The sequence below is a fragment of the Lycorma delicatula genome, chromosome 7 (assembly GCF_047948215.1).
Source record: "Lycorma delicatula isolate Av1 chromosome 7, ASM4794821v1, whole genome shotgun sequence".
NCBI lineage: Eukaryota > Metazoa > Arthropoda > Insecta > Hemiptera > Fulgoridae > Lycorma > Lycorma delicatula.
In genome coordinates, this window is record NC_134461.1 from 69,178,622 (window position 1) to 69,202,235 (window position 23,614).

Genomic DNA, 23,614 nt, shown 5'->3' on the forward strand with positions numbered 1-23,614 from the left:
TTCCAGTTTGGGATCAATTTCTTCAGGAGCTGAAGCACATAATTTTTTGGGGTTAATTTTCTCAAAATTTTGCAAACATAACCCCTTTATATATTAAGCTTAGTATTTGCGTACATGTTTATCTCACTGTTTAAAAAAAAAATTCCCCCAAATTCTCCTATTCGCCAAAAATCTAAAAAAAAATTTTTATTGTATAATCTTTAACCGAATTTTTTAAATGTGTTTCTAAGCATAGCAGTGGTATAAGTGGGAAAAAAATACTTTGAAAGCAATACTGGGAATGGGAAGCCGATCAAAGGTTAAAAATATTGATTTTTTGAATCTTTTAAAACTGTTTTCGGTTATTTTGACTTTTAATAATAATATTACAATAAAATTTCATCATAATCCATCCCACCCCCTAAAAAAAGTCTTAGGTAGATTTTTATTGGTTATAAATCTTTCAGTGGAATTGTTTTAGTTTCTTCCATTTAACACAGGAAACGTAGACAAATCAAAAACTTTTTTAGGAGGTGATTTGGAAGTGTGGGAGCTGAAAAAAGTAAAAAAGTACCAATATTTTAAAATTTTTCATATATCATTATTTTTCCTTTATATAAGAATAAATAACCTATGCCAAGAAAGTATAACAACTTGTCAGCTTTTCTTTTGTCTGTTTTTTTCTTATTAATTTTGTAAAAAAAACCACCGTTCTAAAATAGCAGAGGCTCTACGAGAATTCTCAACGGAATAAGAAAAAAATTTGATAGATTTATAAGTAATTTTAATAATTAATATCCTTTTTTTTATTTGAGATAAAATAAAATATATTTTATTAAATGAATGGCTAGTTGAAGATAATCCTGAAACGATTTAAGTAGGTCCAAAATTTCATCCAAGATTTCAGTGAAAGATGATTATTTTTGTTTTCCTACTAAGTTTGTTTTTTTATTTTTGTTTAAAGTGACATTTAAATATATTTATACTCTGTTTTAAAAATAACACTGTCAAACGTTCTGTTGCTATAAAGAATATATATCTCTGAGAATTTAAATAATGGAGTTATACTAATTTCAGAGGGTTTTATATTATCAATGTGATATTAAATCTTATTTTCTTAAAATAAGGAATTGAATATGTACAATTTTTTACGTTCTCCTACATAAAATTACGTGAATTTTTAATAACAAAAGATAAATAATATTATGGTCATATTATATTGTTTTATATATTTATATACTTATTTATTTTAAAATTCGACGGAAAAGGTTTTAAAAATATTTAAATTCTAATGTCTTGTAAAATGTAACGATTTAGAATTACATTTAAGTATTGTATATTTAAAAGGAAGAAAACAGTTATAATTCAATAAAATCTTATTAAGATAAACATGGATTAAAGAATTTTCTACTTAAAACTGGTCTTAATTTTCCAATGAACAATCTAAATTAGAATTTGCTTGTTTCAAGAAAATAATTAATTTCTTGTCTGCTACTTGATTTGTTTTTTTCTTTCCTCACTTTTCATTCTTTCTTCCTTTTTCCCTCCACCATTTTTTAAAATTAGTTTTTTCTTACTTTTTCACTTTTCCTTCCTTCCTTCCATTCTTAAGTCAATCTTTCACTGATTAAAATTATTTACACATTTTCTTCGTTTTAATACTTAAAAGAATAATTCAGATAAAAACATAAATTCATATTATTAGCTAACAGAAATAAATTAAAATTTCTAAAACTTTTAAAACAAATCCTACTTGATAAATTAATGGATAATATATTCTCTAAGTTTTGTCACTGATTATTGAAATTATATAATTTATAATTATTCCCACAAAATATTTAATAAAAATCCTACGTTGTGAAGATTTTATTTTATAAACATAATTAAAACAGAAGTTTATTTATATTTACTACTTTTGTTATATTCTTCATTCACAATAATTGAAATTATTTGTTTATATATTTTTTTTTTTTTGTTATAAAAACTCGGGCATCAACAGCTATGGTCATTAGCCCGGTGGAAGTTGGTAGTGTATGAAAATAATCCTGACCGGATTCGAACCCGGACGAATTGCCGAGACGCTACCTACTCAGCCACGGAGGTCTGCGAAATTTTAAATCTATACTACTAAAGATTACATTTAAAAAAAGAATCCATTATTTATTTGTGTATATAGATGGATATTTGACAGAATAATTTATTGTTTAAATGCTTCCGGAACAACAAAACAGGGAGTGTGTTGCTTTTATTTCAGGTGGTTAAATCTTAATCAGTCTTCATTTCTTGATTCAATAAGACGCTAAGCTTATTATAAAGAAATTTATTAATTTATTACAAATAAAAACAGTATTTTGTTGAAAGGTTTTCTTTTTTCAAGTTTTTTGTATAACGATTTGATTCATTAAAAAAAAAGAAGAAGAAAACATTGATAAACCCAGCTCTAAATAACAAATAATCAAATTGTGTTATTTAGAACCATCGTATACAAGTACATAATACATTTTTAATACTGAATATTTTATATTAACATTTATCCATTTTATCAACGGATTATTCTTCAACTTTCTTTTTAACACAAACTTCTTAACATTTTAATATTAATAAACGGTAAATCTCTGTTTAATTACTTCAAAAAAACCTGATGTGGACTTGACATGCCTTTCCTTTACGCTTATTAAATTGCATATATACATTTCTTTTTAATTAAAAGTACATAAAATTTTATATCATTAATAACATCTGATACATTTTCATTTTTGTTTTTTTTATTATTATTATTGAATTATTATTTATCGTAAAAACCTTTTTTACAATCAGAGGTTAATAATTATTAATAATTTAATATATTTAAATTAAAGAAACAAAGTTAAGCCTCTCCCTGTAAGATCCAAATATTACATTAATTAAAATTTTATTTGGCTATAAATTTGGAATCAATGAAAATAAGTACCACTTATGATGTATCGTTGAAAAGTTCTCAATGATGGCTTATTACGGCAGTTAAGAAAAGTTCAAAATCCAATTTGTTTGAATTTTGGACTTTTTTGGACACTTTTGGTTGTCGATTGCAATTAAAAGGGGAGGTCCACAACTAGATGTTACAACAGTCCTAAATCCAAAATTTCAACATCCTACAGCTAATCGTTTTTGAGATGTAAGATGCATACGTTCGTACGTACAGACGTCACGCCGAAACTAGTCAAAATGGATATTTCTGTTGAAATCTGAAAACCGAAATTTTCGCGATTACAATACCTCCTTTACTTCGTAAAAGGAAGTAAAAAGCTAGTACTACGGGATTTACCCTTGAGGACAAAAAATATTTTTGTGAAGATAAATTTAAATATGTTTACTTTTCCCAAAGCTTACGATTTTTTAACGTTTAAAAATGAATTACGCTTAAGAAACTTCTTATGTTTTACTCAAACATAAATTGAACAATAACAAATGCATTGTATTAGGAAATAATCTTTTATTGTACCAATGCTGTTTTACAAAACCGAAAATAAGGAACTAATAATAAAAACATTTTTTTTTTTTGTCTTCAGTCATTTGACTGGTTTGATGCAGCTCTCCAAGATTCCCTATCTAGTGCTAGTCGTTTCATTTCAGTATACCCTCTACATCCTACATCCCCAACAATTTGTTTTACATACTGCAAACGTGGCCTGCCTACACAATTTTTCCCTTCTACCTGTCCTTCCAATATTAAAGCGACTATTCCAGGATGCCTTATGCCTTACAGGATGTGGCCTATAAGTCTGTCTCTTCTTTTAACTGTATTTTTCCAAATGCTTCTTTCTTCATCTATTTGTCGCAATACCTCTTCATTTGTCACTTTATCCACCCATCTGATTTTTAACATTCTCCTATAGCACCACATTTCAAAAGCTTCTAATCTTTTCTTCTCAGATACTCCGATTGTCCAAGTTTCACTTCCATATAAAGCGACACTCCAAACATATACTTTCAAAAATCTTTTTCTGACGTTTAAATTAATTTTTGATGTAAAAAAATTATATTTCTTACTGAAGGCTCGTTTAGCTTGTGCTATTCGGCATTTTATATCGCTCCTGCTTCGTCCATCTTTAGTAATTCTACTTCCCAAATAACAAAATTCTTCTACCACCATAATCTTTTCTCCTCCTATTTTCACATTCACAGTGGTCCATCTTTGTTATTTCTACTACATTTCATTACTAAAAAAAAATAGAAAAATTAAATTTTAAGTTTGACTGTAACAGACTACAATACTAGTATATTTTACCTGACGAATATAATTATAAGTAGTTACCTATGTACTTATTTATATTTTTTGTAGCAGTCTCAATAATGACTAAATAAGTCACGTAATTTTAACTGAAGAAAAAGCAAGAAAATTTTATTCACAAAAAAAAGGAAAATGAGAAACAAGTTACTTACATCACTTTACCTAGAATCCAACAGATGTTTTCCGTGATACTTTTAAATGATACTTTGGATTTGATACTTTTAATTTTGGTGGTCGGGTAAAGTTATTTTGTTTATTAAATATTTAAGAATTTGAATAATATGTTTTTTTTTTATCGGCGCCAATTTCGGCGTAGAATTGGATATCATTATCATTTTTCCTACTAAAACCCGAGTTATTCTATAACTGAATTAATTTTTTTAAATTTGTTATAGTTCTTAATTTAGATGAACAAAATTATGTCAGATGTTTTTTTTACAATAATTATCCATCATTTTTTTATTGTAAAGGACGTGTATTAATTTTCGCACAGAAATACGATTATACAAGTTTATCTTTATTTACTCCAAACATAACACCGTACTAAAAGTCAAAGAGCAAAACTATAAGGCTTAAAAGGATAAGGTAATAAAAACCATAACATTAAATCGGGTGCATATGGGTAGTCACCAGGGCGTGAAATGACAAGCCGATGGACGTCACATGTGCTTCCTTCCTGAACCTGTTAAGGAAGCTTGTTCTTATGTGGATACGATCGGGAAGAAAAACACTTTCTTTGGAATGTTTTAACAATAAATCCAAATTTAGTTAAAGTATCACAATTTAATTTAGTGATAGTTTTCATGAGGTTATGTTAAAAATAATAATAATAATAAAACAGTATTTAGTATTGTATTTTCTGCACCAATAAGAAAATTATTGGGCTTGATATTTACGTTATTAAAATTAAATTTTAACCCCAATGTACTTTTCACTAATTTTTTTTTTTTTGTTCACTGAATGGTCCAATTTCCATGTTTTTTTTATTTATTAATCATGTTATAGAAATTCCTCTGATTGTTCTCTTATAAGTTTTTCATTTTTCATCATTGCTTATTAAGATATATATATATATATATATATATATATATATATATATATATATATATATATATATACAACCTACGTCATTTGCCATATAACCTGATGTCACTTTATTGAAACTTTCCTTTTTTCATTTTCCGCAAAAATATTTTTTTTTCATCAAGAGGGTTCAATTTTTGCAGAGGTATTTTCCATGTAACACATATTCTGAATATGAGCCCAATTGGACCACAAATACAATTTTTCGAAATATCTCGACCCCAGCGCCACCTAGCGTGTCCAAACTAATTCAGAAACCTTTGCGAAAACTAATTCAGAAACCTTTTACGGGCGTGCGCACAACTCACCAAACTTCATGAAACCTTTCACTCTATAGAAGTCAGAATGTAAATAAATTCAATTGGCAAAACATCATTACCTATCGGAATTAATTCAAACTACACTCCATATACAGTAGTCGATGGAAAGTAACTTTTAAACGAAAAAAGATATGGCTGCAAAATCATCACAATTAATATTGAACTTTAAGAAAATTACAAAACATTACGGAACTTCTCGAAATTTAATCTTTCACTTTATAAAAGTCGGAATGTAAATAAATCCATTTGTCAAAATGCACTACATATTGGATTTAATTCAAACTACTTTGTAAACACAGTAGTTGGTTCAAAATTCCTCTAACTGTCTTTCTACTGATCAGATCGAGGATTTCAATAGCTTTAAACCTTGTCCGAACAACGCAGATCGTTTTACAAAAGCCCGCGCGTAAATCGGTACAGTAGTTTTTTTAGTTTATAGCGGACATACATACAAACATCGCTTTATATATATATATATAGAAGAATAAAGTCTGTTTGTATATTTGTTTGTTTTTTCGTAAATATCATAGACATAGGCGCCACCTAGCGGGTGTAGTTTTTGCAAAGATTTTCCTTTTCACGTAACTAATATATATACCGAATATAAGCCAGATCGGTTTATAAACACAACTTTTCCAAATATCTCAATCTCAGCGCCATCTAGCGAGTCCATTTTTTGTAGAGGCAGGTCTTTCCATGTAACAGATATTCTGATTATGAGCCAAATCGGTTCATAATACAATTTTTCGAAATATCTCTACCCCAGCGCCACCTAGCGGGTCCATTTTTTTTCAAAAATATTTCTTTTCATGTAACTAATGTATTCTGAATATGAGCCTAATTGGACCATAGATACAATTTTTCAAATTATCTCAACCTCAGCGCCACCTACGGGTCCAAACTAATTCAGAAACCTTCGCGGGCGTACGCACAACTCACCAATGTTTCATTGTAATCGGGTCAATGGTATATGAAAGCATACGGGACAAACATACAAAATTTTTTTTATATATATGTATATATGATAAAGAATTAGTGTATGAGTTGCTGTAATTTGGCGAAGAAATTTTGGATTTATGATAAAAAACTACTCACAATGTTTTTAGAACTTGTTGGATTTCCTCTTCTTATTGTCCTTTCGTTTCTCAAAGTTAATTTTCGTTTCCTCCCTATATTTTTTCGTTCACGAAAAAAGTAAGAACATATAAATTTGTGTTGAATTATGTAATCGTAAACATTCAGTGAAATATTTTTTTATAAAACTGTTAACAATAAACCAAAAGTTTCTCATCCAGTTTTTAACATAGATTTTCTTTCAAGTACTGCAGTGTTTAATATCAAATTTAGGAGGTACAAATGTAAATATTAATAATAATACTCCCCGGTAAAAATGTAAATATTATTGTAATAATGTGATAGTTAGGAACAAAAACGTTTTCTCCAGTAATTAATAAAACACTTTTGACATCCTCCTTCCTACTTTTCCTCCTTCATCCTTTTGATCGAAAATTATGACTCGTAATACGCCAAATTGAGTTGTAAACTGGTTGTATCACAACGACCGGACGGTGGCGATTAGACTCATCAGTAGGCCAATGTAACAAATTTGAATTTTAATTAACTTTTTTACACTTTCAACATTTCTTCACTTATTTTTTCGTCTTAAATCTTTCGATGCACAACTGGGAGGTAATTCCTTATCCAGCAAGACCACAAACAAGGTCTGAAGGTTTGTGTTGATGGCATCTTACAAATGATGCACAATCCTCGTCTTTCTTATCGTGTTATATATAAAGAAAATCTATAACGGTAGCTGAAAAATTGGAGTGTTTTCATTTTAATTGTATTAAAGAATTTTTCAGTTTGTTCGTACATTTTTTCACTGGGTTGTATTTTCCAGCCTTCTTCGGTTTTTTGTAGGTGGGAAGATTTTTTGGGAAATTCTTCTTACTTTTCTGTTTTTTCTACTAAACATTTATTATGAACAGATCAGCACTCAGAGGCATATAAACTGATTTTTAATATGGTGTTATAGTGCCTTAATTTTGTATTTCTGGATAGGATATTTGTATTAAAAGTTTTTAGTAAATGCATAGGCTTTTTATTTAGCTTTATTATTATTTTTTTCTAAAGCTTTTTTTCTAGTCCATTTTCTACTATTATTTCACAAACCTATTTTAATTGATTGATTTTTTCTCCTATTTCTGTATTTAAAGTTAGTCAAACTTTTGTTTTTTTTTTTCATTGAAATTTGTAGACATGCTTCTTCTGATAGCAAATTCTTTTTATATTTATTTTTCTTTTAACAAGAAGTAATTTATTCTTTTATTAATTTATTTATTTATTTAAAAAATTACGAACGGCTTATTTTTTCAGACGGGCAACTTTTTTTGTAGGCCTATCCATAATTTAAATAAAAATAAAACTAAAACATTTTAAAAGCAATAAAATATATAAAGTTAATAAAGCCGCTTTAAAAAGAAAATTATTTTTTTAAACCTACTTTTTTTTAATTTACTTTTTTAAATTTCAAGGAACAAAATTAATTACTGTTAAAATTTTGATAGTTGTTTATAAATTTGTTATAGAATTTAAAAAGTAATATTAAGTAACAATTTAAAAAAGTATTATTTTTCAGTTTTCAGTGGTTTTTATTTAAATCTGTTTTACATCATTATTTTTTTTTTTTTTATTTAATAATGTTTATGAAAAGTATTTTTCAATTTCGTTTAATGAAGGAAGCAAATAATATTTACTCGCTTTTTTTAATTTAAATTATTAAATTTTAAGAGATGCTCAGTTGTTTATTTGGAAAAATATAACATTTAAAAAAGTAATAACGTTCTTTTTATTTCTTTTTTTTGTGTAATTTTCTTTCGATAGTAAAATTTGTAATTGAGGAAGTAATAAAAGTCTAGGATTCAATTATTCTCTCTTATGTACTTGAGGTATTGGGGGATCCGTATACCAGTACCTGACCAAAATACATTTGATGGTAAAAGAAAATAAAATAGTGGTAAGAGAATTAAGTCTGAGAAAACAGGCCAGTGAGAATTATTTGCTACTAGAACTTCAGAAATTTGCAAACTATTGGGTAAATTTTTGAACAAAAATTTAAAAACAATTTTTTTGTTTATTCCGGGTCATTGAACCTGATTTTGTTTTTTGTATACGTTTTTTTTTAATTGAATTAATTCACCACAAAAGCTTTGAGAAGCTTGTACGTGGGAATATGGAAAAGGAAATTTTGCAGCGTATGAAAAATGCCATGCCTGACCGGGATTCGAACCCGGAACCTTTTTTTTTCACTCTACTCCTCTGGGCCGGTCCGACTGGTTGGTATTGCGCCACCCAGGGGAGTGTCTGGTAAACTCTAACGAGCCTCTTTGCCTACCAGCTGAACGTCCGGCATGGCAGGTCGGCTCGCCGGTGTCAGCTCTTTTGAGTGATTTTCTGTTTGCCCATTTGGAAACCACGACATACCTCGAATAGCCGTAACATGGCACCGGGTCTTTTCTTACTCTTCTTCTTCATCGGAACCTATCTAAACCCTTGGAGTCCTCAGTGGATCATTGAGAACGACACACCTCAGCGTGCCGTCTCTCACCACTGAGGCTGTCCACCCTACCCTATTCTACACTAGTAACCTAGTCGCCTTTCATCTATATCCTTCTCTGTTAATACTGCTACTATAAATTCCGTAACCTTCTTCCAGTTTATTTCGCTCCTCAACATGTGCTCTAGGACCTCTGCTGGGCTCATACCTATTATGCCGCAGTTCCTCCTTTTAATTGCCCACCTCTCGCAGCAGAAAAATGTGTGTTCTGCATTGTCAATTCTCTCACAGTACATACATTCTGGACCTGGCCTTCTTCCAACACGATGGAGGTACTCATTGAAATTGCCATGACCTGTAAAAAACTGCGTGATATGATAATTTAACTCACCATGTTCCCTATCTATCCATAGTGCAAGATCTAGAATCAGCTCCTTCGTGCGTCTGGCTGGTCCATCCTCCTGCCATCTATTTTGCCATCTATGTCTAAGTCTATCTTTTGCTTCATTTGCTTCGAGGCCTTGCGCCCTCTCGACTCTATTTAGGGCCATTAAGTCTATTGGTGGCACCCCAGACAACACGCACTACGCCTCATATCGAACCCGGAACCTAGGATGAAAGATCGTGACGCTCCCACTCCGCCACGGAAATCAGCAATATAGAGTTTAAATTAATATAAATTAATTACAGTACATTGATCCATTTTAATCTACTTCTCACGTGATTGTAACTACGATAAAATTAATTAATTAATTAATAATTGAACTTATATTATTTTGTTGAAATATTTTTTTATTTGCACCAAGAGATATTTGTTTCTGTTTATTATATTAGTTATAAATTCTGCCAACATTTTGCAATAATTTTAATCAGCGGTTGCAGTTACTGTAAGTTACATTCTGCTGAATCAACAGTAGTGTTAATTGTTTCTGGTTGGCATAATACATTAGCATTCCTTCCTGCAATGTTGTTTACATCACCTAACTGTCGAAATACAAATATTTGGATGTTTATAATAAAATATGTGGTTTTGGTAAAAAGCATTTTGTAATGATTATAATTAAAAAAATATTTCATTGTGAATTGGTTTTGTTGATTTATGTTTTGTTTAATTAATATTTTTTTTAATCACAAATTAGTTTAAATTATTTATCTTATTCAATTATTAATGATAAAAGCACACACAAAATAAATGAAACTTTATAAACTAATAAATAAGCATATATTATTAAATGAATATTAATTGTGTAGGAAATCAACATTTAAACAAGAAATAGTCTTGACTGAAATATAAATAAATATAATAAAAATGACTAAATAATATTAAAAAGGATTTTTACTTTCCTGGGCATTTGATCTCTAGAGCAGCGTTTTTAAACCTGGGGAATGCGGTTATAGAAAAGAGGGTCGCGAAATTAGTCTAAAACTTTACGCGTAAACAATAATGAAATCATTTTATGAGGAAAAAAATCGTTTATTATAAACATTTACGTACTTTTATAAGTGCATATGAAAAAAAAAAATAAATTAATGAAATGGTTGCGCTTGTTTTTCATTTAAAAGTTTCTCCGTACGTGGATCTATGTAAAACACACACAACTGTAAATTGTTTTCTGGTGATAAAGACATTTTTATATTTAGTTTTTAGCGCAACCATAGACGAGAAATCCTTTTTCTGAGGTAAGACGTGGCAAAAAGAATTAATATCTTCAATGCTTCTGTGATTAAATTTCAATATTCATTTCGACGAGCAAGTTAAAACGTATGTAAATGTTCACATGTGAATTTTAGTTGTAATAATATTTTATAAGCAGATATTTTGATGAGCTGGTCGTGAATCTTAATTGGTAATTTAGCAGCTGCAACGACGTTTACACTAAATGGATTCAGTACCCATTTATCTCTTTGAGAAATCATTTTTAGATTGATTTTATAAGAAAGCTACCTATTGTAATGAGCACCTTGATTCGACTTCCCGGTAAATGTCGACATATCTTCACGTTTCAGAACCCTCAGACCCCAAAACCACTGTCAGCTCAAAAGTTTATGTATATATATATATATATATATATATATATATATATATATTTCACTTTCTTGTAAACACGATAACTGCCGTAATTTTCCGCCAATCACTTTCAAATTATTCCTTAAAAATAACTCGTCCCAAAATTTTGGTCAAGTTCGTTAACGGCCAAAATCGGACCATTGGGTTGGAAATAGGGGAGCTTTTTTGAAAAAAAAAAATATATCGATATAACTTTCTTTCGAATTCGTTTAATGTTCCTACTATTCTTTGGATAAGGGCCCAAAACTTATTAACTTATTAAAACTTATTTTTTGATATCACCAACCATTGGCCCAGGGGATGGAAAAAATGGGGTTTCGAAGACAAAAAAATCATACCTCCCTTAATAGGCACAGTATCGAATCGGTTTAAAGTGGTCGTTAGTGCCTAAAATTTTTGTTTGAAACAATTTTTGATGTGTCCAACCCTTCCGGCAAGGGAAGACCAAAATATTGCTGGAATTGTAAGAAAAGCTTGTCTTATGCTAAACATGTGAACCTTTTCTCACATGCAACCATTGTCGTATTGAGTAAATTTGAAGTTTTTCTTAACTTTAAGGTGGAATTCTTTTTTTTCCTCTTTTTAGCACCGGTGAAATCTACTTCCGCCTTCCGGCGTGCCGAAAGGGATTTTTTATCTTACAGGAAATTCTACGCCAACTGAATTTTTAGCTCACGCAAATGCATCTTCATGCCATCCAAACTATGGTGAATAATAGTGTCTTCTGCGTCCAAATGTTTCTCAATATGGAAGTGAGTAGAAAAATATCAACATTTTTGTTGTGAAGGCAAATAATTCAGATATCTATCTTGTTAATGAAAGCATGACCTTTGTGTGTCATTAATAAAATGTTTTTATTACGCCGTTATAAATTCATATCCAAGTCGTCTAAATGCGAAAATACATCACCTAAGTAAACCAATAGCAACGAATATATACTCATTATTCTGTGAAAACATTGAAAATGGAGTTTTTTATCATGTTAAAATATTATTAATTGGTCTCGCAATTCCAATAACGTGGTTATTACTTTCCCCAGCGGTAGGTGTTCAAACGTAGCATGTACACATCAAGTTGGAACCTGTAAATTGCACATGTTTGTACATTTCATACGTTCATATTCATACCCGTCGCTATGAAAGCAACTTAATAGTTTTAACTCGGTTTCATTGGATTAGGATTGGTGAGTTGCACAATATTCATTATATATTTATTTTTACTTTTTGGGGATCGTGGATCTAAAAAGGTTAGGACTCACTACTTGAGCTACGCTGCAAGAAGGATGTACGATAACTACTACCACCAATACGAAGTAGTCAAAAAATGGAATATGGTTTTTTTGAATTTTTCAACGTTTCAAGATCTAGGGACCCCAAAAAACAAAAAAGAAGTGTTGAGTAATATTCTTACGCATGTATGAACATATGTTGGTGTGTTTGAAGCTTCATAACTTTAACTGGATAGACCAATTTTGATGGAATTTTATACAGTGACTCGTATATGGAACAGTTGGGAAACGTTTGCCAACTGTTTGTCAATATCTCTAGGGGGTAGCGTAGATACTTTTTTTGATCAATTTTCTGAAGATTTTGCCAACAACCCCACTTTATATTAAGCTCAGTACGTGCGTCCATGCTTATCTTGCTATTTTTAAAAAAGATTTTGTCCCAAAAATCCCCTTCCTATAAAATCAAAAACAATGGGTGAGTCAGTGCAACAAACCATTTTAAATATCTAGTCTTTTTTTTTGTTTATGCCTTTAAAAAAGAACCTTTACTCTATATTGCTACTTAAGAGGAAAATACTCTACCTTAAAATATTATGAGTTCGGTACACCTAAACGAATACAATGCTTAAACATTGATTACCTAAATGCGGTCACCATGTTAATTCACATTTTCTTAAATTTGGGTTTTTATCTTTTCCATAACATAATGTTATATCCATAGAAATTACGGTAATTTCTTGACGATTTTTTTTTATGTTGAGTCTTATTCTCATTGAAAAACGTTACACTTTTCATACAGCTGCTCAAGAAAATTGACAAATAAATAAAAGCTAAAAAAAAAAAAAAAAAAAAAAAAAAAAAAAAAAAAAAAAATACTCAAAAAGTATCATTTCTAACCATGTTTTATAAAATTAAAAGATGTGTAACATTTTGAAAAAAAAAAGATAAAACTAGCTGTTGTCCAAAAAATAAAACATATAACTATAATAATGATCACAGATAGGCGTATTCTTTCTGTTGTACATTATTTCGTGAATATTAATTATTATTACATACTAGGTCAATTTTTTCCTTTGAGTTAAATGCCACAACCGTCATGGTTGCAGGAGTTTTGTCATGAATTAAAAATCACCGTCAAAATAAAAAAAAAATAATAATAAAGATCACTATCAAAAATAAATAATAAAAAGAATAAAAGCCTATTTTATTTATCCCAGATTTACTAAATTATTTCATGCCCTAGCCTTACTAAATTATTTATTTCTTGCCGGAGTTACTAAAGAGAATGAGGAATGTAATTGTTCCCCATTGCCTTCTTCGCTGGAACAAATATTTACTTCTATATCGGCATGTCAGTCTCGCCAAAACTCAAGTGATTTTCAAATCTATAAATTAAATCTTTATTTTTTTCACCTTAGCGACTGGTTTTTTGATGAACAACATTACTTTCAAAGAGAGCAACTCTAACTTATGAATTAGATAGTTTACATACATTAAAACTATAATCTAAAGTTATGGTAATTACCGTTAAATTTAGTAATAATACAAGATTAACAAGTAAAAATATCATAATTGATATTGACATACTAGTAAGTAGAGTAATTTTTCCCCCTATTAACTCACTTTTATTTCCCCCCTTTGATCATGTGAATTATTCGTGATTCAGGTATAACAAAGTGAAAAAAAGTTGTACTATCAACTATACTTGATCAAAATGACGACTATAATCAAAATTTTACTTGTAAAGGAATAATTTTGTTGAAGGGTACCTAATTTACTAACAATCACTCTTTCATTCAAAGCGGTAAATTTACTCACAGTTTTTTTTTTTATCATTTTAATCAGAATTTGAATAATAAACTGCAATTTTCATTTCAATTTGTTACCTTATTCGCTGAAAACATGATAAATTATTGTTTAAAGGCGTTTTAATTTGATTAATTTTAAAAGTGACTACCTTAGTTAGAAATATTTTTCATATAGACAGCTTTATAAAGAAGTATTTTAATTATGAAAAGTATCTTCACCCGTAATGAATAAAAATGAATTGGTGATTTAACAGAATGGGTTCAATAAATCAAATGTATTAGCCGCTTACGTATATGATTTTTCTTAGAATTTGGAAGCTAGTTAATTACTTTATCGAATGTAAAAAAAATAATCTTTTTAAAACAGTATTCTCAAGGAAATATCCAAAAAATATAACATGATATTTATTTATCTCTTTTTTTATTAAGTAGAATATTTATTTTCTTAGATCTTTTTTTTCCATTTTCCCTTTAATTATCTATGAAAAATACTTCTTATTAGTTACTTTTATGTAATATAAGTATTGTAATTTATATATCTTGTATATAGACCTAAAATGAAAATTTATTGATTTATTAAATGTAAATACGAAGAAGCCTTTTAGCTGAGATCTTTCATGACGGGGTAGCCAAGTAAAAAAATAAATCACTTCTCCTTCAGCATTACAAGCTACAAACCCATTCCATTAAAGTTTTGTAACGTTACATACCTTTCTTCAATAAATATGTAAGCTTTAACGCATCAATTTATTTTTCTTGTATTTTGTTTCCTCTTGAGATATTATAAAATATACTTTTTATGAATTTTTATTAATGTAGCCTTACATATTATTATAATGTAAAAAGTATATATTTTAAATATATTCAGAAACTTTAAATTAGTAATATTATAATAATTTTAAGTTGCCCGAATTATAAATTTAAAAAAAACGTAATACTTTTTGCACTGGTAGATTGAAATTAGAAAACTGTATTTTATCGGTATTAATCTTTAAATAATATGGTAATAAAATTATAATTTTAAAAAGTGCAGTTTTATTCTTTTTATAATTATAAAAAGTGAAAATTACAACTAAAAAAATACAAACTATACTTTAATTATATTAATAAAATTTAATTTAAATTTTAACAATAAAAATTTTCTTTTTTATTATAAAATCTACATTTTAATTTACATTTAAGTCATATTTTTGTAAAATATTAGTTTTTAATGTTAAAAAATCTGTGTGTCAATGAACTGATACTTAAAATAACATTTTAAAAATTAAATAAATTAGTGCTGTAACAAAAGATTCCACTTATGGCGAATAGAAAACTCTACCGTATTAGTTTTTTTTTAAACTTCAATTTATTTTAATTTTTTAGTTTTATATTTATTTAAAATCTGGATAGGCCTACTAAAAGTGCTGTCCGTATGAAAAAAGCCACGCCCAGGAAAGTCAAAGGTATAAGTCTTGATAAAAAATTTAAAAGAGACTCCACCTGTGCGTAAAATAGGGTAAAACTCTTTGTAATGATGAATTTATGTATAATTTTATTTTAAAGTGTTTCTTCGATAAACGTGAGAAAAAATTAAGAAAAAATAACAAAAAAGACTACAACCGAGGGTGAGCTAAGACTCTCTGAATTACGGAAATTTTTATAACTCTTTTACGTTACTCTTTGTTGTCTATTAAATTTTCGCAAATACTCCTGAAGAATTATTTTAATATTAGAATGATACTTGGTATATACACACACAGAGAGAGAGAGAGAGAGAGAGAGAAAAAATAACGGAAAATATGAAATATATATCTTCATCTCTCTACGTAACAATTTAATATTTCATTTTAAATTATTTTTTAAACTTACTACAGGACCGTCAAAAGTAGTCAATGTAAAAAATAAGAAATAAATCATCGAAATTGATCTATTTAGTAAAGATTTACAAAAAAAAAAAACCAATCGAAATTGAGAACCTCCTTCTTTCATTAATGCCTGTTAAAACGGGTAATCATGTAAAAAGAAATCCATATTAAAATATCGAAAACAAAGTGAGTTTTCGATATATCGAAAACAAATAACTATTTTTTTTTTTTTTTTGTTTTTTGGCTCGCTCAAACCCACTAATCGTGACCCTCAAAGTAGGTAACGCTAACTAAATACGCCAAAAAATATTGCCAATAATTGATATCGCACATAAAGAAACATCAACGTTCCAATTTGCAGCATCATAACAAACCACGCTTCTAATTTGCCCGGTTTAAATATTTTTGACCTTAAATTGAGAGTAAACTCAAAAAGCACGTAACCAATCTTCAACAAACTTTCACATGCACAATCTCAGATTCTCTACTACTGCATATTTAAATTTAAATAAAATTGATCCAATAAAATATCCAATTGATTTCAATAAAACTGAATTGTAGTTTTTGAGATTTTCAAATGCAGGGTTTTATTTATAGTCCTATAAATATACGCATAAGGAAACCCAATTTAAATAAATGGTATTTTCGTACTCCTCATACCTCAAAACTGAAGTTATACGTGGATTACGCTTCGCTGTAGTTACAGCGAAGCGTAATCTTTTAAATTGGGGAATGTATACTATTTTTTTTCCATAAAGTTACCAAACTAATTTGTAACATTTTTACGCTAAAATATTTTCATTATCAGATTGATTTAAAGATGTATATCATTACTCTATGATAGCCTAATATGTATCAATAATTTTGGATATATTAAATAAATACAATTTTTTAAATTGTTTATGTGATCACACAGTTTTATTTTTAAAAATCACTTCCATTGTTTTCGGGAAGAATTTACTACTGGACTAGCAATGGTACTTTTTTTATTAAAGAAAATAATAATCATGGAAATAGTTGCATTTAGTTAGTTGTAATAAGGCATGAACTTATATTTATTTAAGTTTTATTATTATTATTACAATTTAATTTTTTACTGCTACCTAATAAAACACTAAAATTATAGTTGGAGTTAAATTTAGGTTGTGTAAAATATTTAGAGTGACCAACCGGGTTGGTCTAGTGGTTAACGCGTCTTCCCAAATCAGCTGATTTGGAAGTCGAGAGTTACAGCGTTCAAGTCCTAGTAAAGCCAGATATTTTTACATGGATTTGAATACTAGATCGTCGATACCGGTGTCCTTGTGTGGTTGGGTTTCAATTAACCACACATCTCAGTAATGGTCGAACTGATAATGTACAAGACTACACTTCATTTACACTCATACATATCATCCTCATTCATCCTCTGAAGAATTATCGAAACGGTAGTTACCGGAGGCTAAACAGGAAAAAGAAAAGAAAATACTAAGAGTAGACCAGTTCGTATGAAAATTACTCCACTGGTTGAATTGAGCACAGAAAAAGAAAAAACCAAGACAAATTAAAATGCGTTTTATAAATTCGATGAAAATATTCATTACGATAATAACATAATTAATTTTTTTTACAAAGTTGTACGAACCCTTTCTGGAAATTTCAAGCGTGAATCCTTATGCTACACTTTATACGACTGGTTCTAAAAAAGTTAATTCTGTTGGTTGTGCTTTTGTGGTTGGCAATGGACAATATATGTTTGACTTTTCCAGCATCAGCAATATTTTCATTGCAGAGCTGTTTACTGTTAATAAGGCCTTGTAATTAGCCCAACATTTCTATATATTTGCCTTACAGGCGATTAGTGACGTGTATTCAATACGTTCCGTTGTCTGTGAGATTCAGTGTGTTACTTCGCAAATGACTAGACATAATACAGCTGTGAGCTTTTGTAAGATCCCGAGCCGTATTAGAATTTCAGGCAACAAGTGCGCAGATAGTGTAGCAAAAGAGGTATGTTTTGAGCCTAATTTTACCAATCGCGTTGCTTCTAACGATCTTGTCTGTTTCCTGAAGAGAGAGTAGTTCACGATGAGTGGCAAAGTGAATGGGATATTAGCAGTAAACATCATCCAATTAAGCACACTGTCACCGTGGAACTCCTCAAACAGAGATAATCATCGAGAGAAGGTTATTATTTGCCGTTTGTGAACAGGGCACATTAGGCTCACTCTGGATATCTCACGACGCAAACAGATGCACCCCTTTGTGCTCGCTGCGACTGCAAACAAAGAGTACACCACATCCTTGTGGATTGTATCTGTTATGCAGCATTGAGTAGCAGATTTAAACTATGGGCTGACATGAGAAATATGTTGGGTAACAGTGCAGTGATGTTATCGATTGTCTTACTATTTATAAACGCCATGCATCTTGATTCAAGAATTTAATTATTTATACGGTCATTGTTGTTGTGTATACTGTTTGTGGTATGCCGGGTGGTAGTTTTTATTCCTATAAGTTACTTTTTAATGTTTTATCCACTGTGGTTTTTATTTGAGTTATTATTTCGCTTTTATAATAAGTTATATTACACAGGGTTTTTCGTTTTAAGATGAATTTTTTCGTTGTTAGGTTTTAGTTTTTAATTGTCAATTTTTAACATCTATTTAACAACAGAATATATCGTTTCCGAGCGATGATAACGCAAAAATGCTTTTCGCCCAGAAAAACAAAACTGGAAATTTCAAGTTTAAAATTTTGTTAAATGATTTAATGTCTACCAATCTAAGTACATAATATTTAGCATATAGAACTTTTGAATTTTTTTATATTTTATCTTATTCTTCTCTTTTTATTGCAAACACTTCTATAGAAAGAATTTTCGTAGATCATATTTATTTTCCTAAGTATTATAAAGTAATGTATTACTAAAAGTATAATCGATGAAATTTAATGTTTACAAGTGTGTTATAATGTAGAATTATAGGTGGAAAACGTTCTTTCTTATACACATTATTACATTTATATTACATCTAAAATTTCTCTTCGTATTTCTGTCTGATCCTTTTACATTTTATGTATGCATCCATTTATTCAAAACGGTTGTACCGCTGCCTGCTCTCTTACTTCAATTTACGTTATCTTTTACAGTAGAAAACACAAGAACAATTAAAGCAAAATTTTCATTCAACTCGTTACTAACATCTACTACATATATATTTAATGTTATGTATCAATTTTCTTAGTGAAGTTTCTGTAATTGTTGTAGATGATTTGTTTGTAAAAATTCTTACAATTTTATTTTATCTTAAAAAATTATTATTAAACAGTTCCAGCATTAGATTTTTTATTTCTTCTTTATGTTGTTGACATAAAATATTTGGTGTAGATCTTTTCTCTAAAGTTCCTGTAACATTTCTCTTTTGTACTTTTCGTAATTAATGTCCCATAGTTTATAAAATATCTTTCTGATCTTCCATATGATCTTATAATTCATTAGATCGTAAAAAATTTAGACAGTATTTTTTATATAGAACAGAAATTAGCGTAGAGCTATATCGAAAACGTTTTATTAAAGAAAAATTTTGCTTACGAATTTATATTACTTTTCCGGCAAATATAATTAGAATTTCTATAATAAAGGGGAAAGTTTAGTGATCATGTCAAAAATGGGAAATCGGATTATTTGCAGATTTTTACGTTTCAGGATCGTTTAGACAAAACATCAAACGTATGTAGGTGGTATGTACGTATGTAAATGCACATATAAACTACATTTTACGATTAACCTAACCGATTTTCTTCAAATTTGGTTCAAATATTTCTTCTACGTATGGGACAATAATAGTATTCATTTTTTTTAGATAGGTTAAGGAGGAGGGGATATAGCGAAAACCCAATTTTGATTTTCTCCAGAGATATTTTTTAAAAAACTTTATAAAGCAAATTTGTTACCTACATTGAATATATATAAATGATTTTAAAAAAATATTTTTTTTATATCAACACTCACCTCCTAAAATGAAATATACGTGTATGTTTTTTGTTCGTTTGTACTATCTCCCTTTGGTTTTTTTTAAAGACGTTTTGATATTTTATATTTCAAATTTACAGTCATCAAGAAATGTCTACAATTTTATTTTGTATTATATACCTTGAAGCTAAAATGCAGAAAAGCTTTTGAAAATTTTCTTTTTATTTTTTTAACTTTTATTGAAGGGAATGTTAGATTTAGAGAAAACATTACTAACCAAATTTGTTAAGCTTAACCTACATACGAATACTTTTAGAAAAATTCTTATTAAAATTTATCCATCTCTATAAAATTATATTCTCTTTTATGTTTCTTTGCCTCTAACTCTTTTCATTTTTTTATTAAATTTTTTTTGTTCTGTTTTTGTATTCTAATTTTAATTTTTTATTTATAATTTGTTATTTTATATTTAACTTAACATTATAATGTCTTATTCAGACACCATAAGGAATAGACGAATTGCAATTTATTCCCATTTATGTAGAATGAATTACAGTAGATTGACTAAACAATTTTTTTTATTTTTACCAAAGTAAAAAAAACTAAAGGCAAATGGTTCACAGAAGCCCAAGAAGACCTAAAGGAACTGAAGAAATTACAATAGAAAGAGAAATTCTAAAGAAAATATTAAAAGATGAAAATAAATGGTACCGAGAAGCGCCAAAACCTAAGAACAACGGAGCTGAACTCTGAAGAGCAGATGAAACAGATATCAGAAACAATGAAGAGGTACCGGGCAGATAGAATAACAAAAAAAAAAGAAAGCAATCGCTATAAATAAATGATCCAACGTGTGTCAAGGTGAACTGTTCGGAGAGAAAAAATGTTTTATTAAGAACAGTAAAAAATTTGGTTACCAAAAAAGTCTAATCGTTGTAATACATTTTTCTTATTCTTTTTATAAAAATATGAAATTATGTTTTTTTTTTAAATTAAATTCAGACCCTTAATGTTTGAAGTTGCAAAACATTTCTGGCGACCTGGAAAAAATTCTCAAAAAAAAATCTGTGCAAAATAGTGTAACAAGACCAATTTAACTGACCTGAGTAACGGATTCCTACCAATTAAGAAGAAAGTAGAAAATATAATAATGGGAGAAATCAAGAAAGGGGCTAAAAGGAACCTTTTTAGTAAAGGTAACAGGTCCGTTTAACAATGGCTCTTTGTAATACTGCCTACTGACACACCTAAATAGATGTTCTGTGAGAAGAGTTACCCAACCCTAAATTTCCCATGAAATTTGGAATTTCATGGGAAAATGTGAGGGTAGTTCATTTTTACGCTTCGAGTTTGGTGTGGTCCGGCAGGTAAAGAGGATAGGAGTATAAATACTCCGGGGAAGACCAATTGAAGTGAGTCTAAGCGAGACGTTATGATATGAGTTCTGCGAGGTGTGAGTCGGCGAGAGTGCTACGATAGAGAAGTTATGCGAGTTCAACGCGATTAAGGTGACGTCACGTATAATTCCAGTACACGAAAACAAGAAATAGTTCAATGAGTTAGTGTAAGACTATAAGTGAAAGAGATAATGTACCAAATTGCATTCATAAATTGTTAGGGTAGTGTTATTTGTGAGCAGCAAAGATATTTGGAATAAAAGAATTTATACTTGTCTTATCTATTGTACTATTGTTGTTAATACAAGGCTAATGGTTAAAAGTGTTATGACTAGCGGTCATGCTAATGTCTTTTGTCAATGGGACTGAATTCTACTTTTCGTTATTTATCTACTTGTGAATAAATCCTGACGATTACTTTAAATTCTGTTTTGCATATAATTACTGTTTATTATTACTATTATTGTCGTTTACTTTTATTATTATCATTGTCATTATTATTATTGATTTTTCTTGTTTTACTTATTTTTTTAAACCAATAAACTGTAATTATATAAACATTTTCAATGGCCAATCTCTTAGTATCCTAATCGAGCCGCGAACACGCGACAATAAGACTTGACCGGCGTAGCCAGTAAAGTTATGCAATAATTTGCCAAATTTTAAACTATATTATCAAAAACTTCTCTTTTTTAATTTATCTTTTATTTTACTTTATAAATCGACCTCATTTGAAAAATTCTCCTCTAATACAACTCGTTTTTAGAGAGATCCTTTATTTTTTTCATTTTTTGTTTCTCTGATGTCGATGTTCTGCTTGTGTAGACTAATGTACTCCATAAATGTATATTAAAACTTTTTTACAATTCTTACTAAAATATGTTTTATGTAAACAGTGTTCTTTGCTGAATGGAATTGCTCATCTTATTTTATAACAGTCTTCATCCAACGACATTTTTAATTTATCCATACTTTATATTTCTGCTTTCGAAATAAATACGATTTTACAATTTCTGGTGCGTTATTTTCCCCTATCTGCATTATTTCTTAAAGCTAAAAAAAAAAATGATTATATACCTTACAAAAAGGCTTTTATAATTTTTTTCATCTCATTTTTTATTTAATGTTATACTTTTAACATTAAATAAATCTAAGTTGAAAATACCTAGTTAAAATTGTATATACTAATCGTGTGTGTGTGTGTATATATATATAAATTAAATATATATTTTCATATATATCTTTGTAAATTTATATATAAAAAATAAAAGTAATTTTACCTTGCCTGGAATTTTAACAGAAATATTATAGTACTTCAGCAAGTAACTAGTAACAGATTCGAATTTTTCTAATATTTAAAAACATTCGTTTGGAAAAATATTTCTTGAAAATATGAACAAATATTTTTATTACTATTGTTTTTTTATAGTAAAGAGAAAAGTATATTGTTGTATTCTAGACGGAATTTTTGTAGAAATTCTTTAATCTGTGATGGTCTGCAAATAAACAGCATGACTCTTGAATTTTTCACATCCCTATCAAGTCCTCTTTCACTCATTCTCACTTTTAATTCCATCTCTGTCATTCTACTATTAGAGATTTTTTTTCTTTTTATATGATTTTATAACTAAAAAATACTTTGTTAAGTTATATATGTAAATTTCTGTTATCACGAACCATCTAAGTATAAAAACAATTAAAAAAATTTTTTAACCGAAATTAAAGACGTTTAAGAAACAGTTTTTCTGTAATTATAAATTAATATTAGGTTCTACATCATTTACAGTTTCTTAGCGGGGGCCTTTGTTTCTTGAAATTTTCTCTTTTAATATTATTTAAAACATTTACAGTGAAAATTAAAATATACGGTTTTTTATATAAATATGTTTTACCTTTTTTCCAAATAATTTATATTCTGGACTGACTCTGTTTAAAGCTATGTAGCCAAACTCTGGCGATTAGTGTTTTATCAAAAATAAATTAAAAGTTCCCTATAAACGTATTATTTTCTTAATATGTACTTTGCATGTGTTTAATTAATGTACAATAAGCAAACCTCCCAACCCGCGGCCAATGAGATGAATATGCTATGTATGTTATGTAAGT